The sequence below is a fragment of the Tamandua tetradactyla genome, chromosome 2 (genome assembly GCF_023851605.1).
Source record: "Tamandua tetradactyla isolate mTamTet1 chromosome 2, mTamTet1.pri, whole genome shotgun sequence".
Lineage (NCBI taxonomy): Eukaryota > Metazoa > Chordata > Mammalia > Pilosa > Myrmecophagidae > Tamandua > Tamandua tetradactyla.
The window spans coordinates 60,873,040-60,877,075 of NC_135328.1; positions in this window are offsets into that span (position 1 = coordinate 60,873,040).

Below are 4,036 nucleotides of genomic sequence, written 5' to 3' on the forward strand. Positions count from 1 at the left end.
ACTCGCCATGCTAGTACTTGCCCTGAGTATACAAGACAGTTCACAAACCTCTCCTTCAGAACACTGTGTGAGAGAATGAAGTCATGCTGCCTGGGGCAAGGGCTGGCTAGCTGCAGGACATTCAGTGTAGTGCTCTGGATCTTAACGAGGGGACATTCATATTAATTTAAATGGGGGAATTCCAAGGGCCACACACGCATGCCCAGATGCCTGTGCAGAAAGGCTCAGGGAGGCCCCTATGCTTTGGCATGGAATGAGTTCTACCCATTTTAGGAATAAGCCCTGCAGGAGGTCAATCTGCAAAAACTGGGAAAGGTGTTTCCTTTTTCCTTCTTCTACTTTTTTTGTTTGGTAGCTCCTGGTGCTCAAGAAAAGCACTGTTATAACAATAGCTGAATAAAATTTAAGGAGCAGGCACCCCAGGGTCTAAATTCCAGCAATAACCCACTAAAATATAAAAATTATCAGGTTTCAACAAAGGGTTACAGAACATACAAAGAAATAGGAAGTGATGTCCAGACAAAGGAGTAGATTAAAGTATCAGAAACTACCAATGAGGAGGACCAGATCTGGGGCATACCATAGAAAGATTTTTTAAAAATGGCCTTAAATATGCTCAAAGAACTAAAGGAAAATATAGACAGAGAACTGAAGGAAATCAAGAAAACAATAGAGGAACACAAAGAGAATATCATTAGAGAGATGGACAGTATGAAAAGGGACCAAACAGACCTGAAGACCACATTTATAGAAATTAAAAATTCCCTGGAAGGGTTCAACAGCAGATTGGAGCTGACAGAAGAAAGATTCAGGGATCTTGAAGATAAGACAATTGAAGTCACTCAGTCTGAGGAGCAGAAAGACGAGGGAAGACAAGTGAACAGAGCCTGAGGAACCGGTGGGATACCATCACACATACCAATATATGCACTAGAGAGTCTCAGAAGAAGAAGAAAGAAAAGGGCAGAGCAAATATTCAAAGAAATAATGACTGAATAATGACATGAATATACATATCCCAGATGTTCAGTGAACTCCAAACAGGATAAACTGAAATAGACCCACACTGGGACATGTTATAATCAAACTGTCTAATGCCAAAGATAAACATAGAAATCTGTAAAGCTGCAAGAGAGAAACACCATATTAAGTACAGGGGATCATCAATAAAATTGTGCTGATTTCTCTTTGGAAACCATACAAGCAAGTAAGAAGTGGGATTAAATATTTAGAATGATAAAAGCAAAAAATTGCCAACCAATAATTCTATACCTGGTGAAACTCTCTTTCAGTGATGAGGAAGGGTTGAAAAGATTCCCATTTATTAAGATAAACAAAAGCTAAGGCTTTTTTCACTTCTAGACCAGCCCCACAAGAAATGCTAAAGAGAATTCTGTAGATTGAAAGAAAAGGGCAATAGACAATAGACCGAAGCTGCACGAAGAAGTAAAGATCTCCAGTGAAGATAATGACATGGGTAAATATAAATGCCAGGACAATTGTACTTTTGGTTTATAACTCCACTTTCTACTTCCTACAGTTTCTAAAAGTCAAATGCTTAAAATGTAATCAGTGGTTTTGGACTTATAATGTATTAACATGTAATTTATGATAAGAACCAAATGTAGGTGGAGGGATGGAAAGGTATGGGGACATAGTTTGTGTATATACTATTGAAGTTAAATTAGTATCAAAGCAAATGAGATTGTTATAGACTGAGGATATTAAATGTAAGCCCATGGTAACCACAAAGAAAATATTGGAGAATATGTTAGCTCATAGAGACAGAAAGAATGCTCAGTAGTAACCTGGCAATTTCCCAGGTCCTGTGTGTCCGCATGGAAGCCAGAGGTAGCAGTATGACCAAACAAACTCTGGATCCCAAAGTTTCTCTCAGGAAGAGCCAGGGCAAGAATTTGGCCCCAACAGAAGAGAAGGATGACCTTAGGAAACCCAACACAGGAGAGCATTGAGTAGAGGACGCAGGATTAGAGTTCTGCCCACACCAATGGATTAACAGACATGTGTGTGAGCTAGACCCCTTGGTTTCTGCAATAGAAGGAACAGGTGCCTTCAAAAAGCACCTTGGATAAAAGGATAAGGAAGTTTTTTTAGAGGCTTTTTCCCAGGAAGAAAGTCAATGGGCAGGAAGGTCCCCTATGACTAGTGAAGTTAGGCACTATTTCAAGGCAGAACTGTCTTCATGGGATGGGGGACATGGGGCTTAGGAAGGACAATCACGGGCCTGATCCTGGAGAAGAAGCTGGGGCTTGGGTGTGGGCTTCATGCATGGAGGAAAGTCAGCACCAGGAGGAATTCCATGCTCAGGCAGAGCCCACAGTTGGGTATTCCTGTGACTACAGGACTTTCTTGCTGGATCAAAGGAAAGTGACATGTACCCCATCATGCAACCTTCATGCAGACCCCAAAGGTCAGGGTTGTCTTAGCAGGGACAGGTGGGCCACAGACCAGGGTGGATATTCCTGGAAAATTGTGAGATTTGGGAGCCAGCATCTGTGTTCAATGCCTCACAGGGAGACTGCCCCAGTCAGGCCCAGCTGGCATGGGCTAAGGGGGTCAGGTGCCTCTGGCCGCCCTTTCCACCGTCCTAGGCTCTATCTTTGGAGATATCTCTTCTAGTCAGCCATAAAGTCCTCCTCCATTCCCTATAGGAAGAAATTTCTCTCAAAGCAAAATTTCAGTCCATGTAGAAAAAGTCTGCTTATGAAAAGTTCTTATGAAAGCACATTTTCTTAAGAGGGTGTTCGGTGTTTCTCATGAGCAACGATATTTATTCTTTCCAAATAAATTTGTTTCTTCTTCTAGCAGATTGGTATCTTCTGTCTTTGCTGTGTTAGGGGAATAGGTTCAGAGGCTTGGGTTCAGAGAAGGAAGGAGTCAGTTCAGTTCACAGTGACTTGGGGCTTAAAGGGAGATTAACAGTAGCACTTCACACCTACCCCTTCCCAGGTTCATTGCTCCTGCTCAGATGTCCTATTTTTAAAATACTTTATTTTTTCATAATACTGTCATTACAAAAAAATACAAAAAACTACTATAAAAACATTCAGGGGCTTGTCAAAGTGAGAAAACCTAAAGACCCACCCAAGGACCTGGCTCAACCAGTCGTTCCCCCCAATCCTTCATTATTTGACCTTTATACAACTGTGGGGATGGAGTGGGGTTACACAGGCATAAAAGGGCCATAAATTCCCCACACAGCCTCCAAGAAGGGTAAGAAATAAGTAGCTTCACATATCACAAAAAAATGGGAATTGGAAGTTTGGGGGTGGCTAGGCCCTGAGTTCAGAGATGTGGGGAGAAATCTGTGACCCTGAATCTCTTGGTGGGGAATAGCTGCCACCTGCCCCCAAAGCCCTTTCCCTTCCTGATGAAGGCTGGAAGAGAGACACTGCTCCCACCTCTCAGCCTTAGTATAGCAGGCCTCTCTCCCTTTCCCAGTACCTCGCACACACCTGAGAGCAGCAGGGAGGTCCGAACTTCCCACTCTGTGTGGGGGTACGCAGTGGGACTTTCTGGAAGACCACAGAGGGCCATGTTCCCCTCCCTGCCCCAAAGGAAAAGTGCCTTGTGCTCAACAGCCCTCTTTCCTAGTTACTGATCTTCCCTTCCTATTTCGACCCAGAGGGCACAGATAGCTCTAGGCTCAAGTGCATGAAGTATGTGTGTGAGAAACTTGGCTCTCTGAGTGTTGAATGCTGTGGACCTGGGGGTGGGGTGGTGGTGTTGGTAAAGCAGTATCCTTTCAGTCCTCTTCCTCCCCTCAACAGGAGGAGGCCAAAGGGAAGGGAGAGGAAAGGCATAAGCAAAGCTGAGAGGGGGTGGAGGACATGCTATTTACAGGCGGGGACAAGGAATCTCTATATCTTCAAGTAGCACACAGGTCACTCCAGCCGCTGGAGTGGGAACTGGATTCAAAGCTAGTGACATGAAAATTGACCCCTGGCCTGGGCTAGTTCTCCCCACCTCCTCCCACCACCCCAAGGCAGCCCAGCTCTGAAGAGGGTCAGGGACA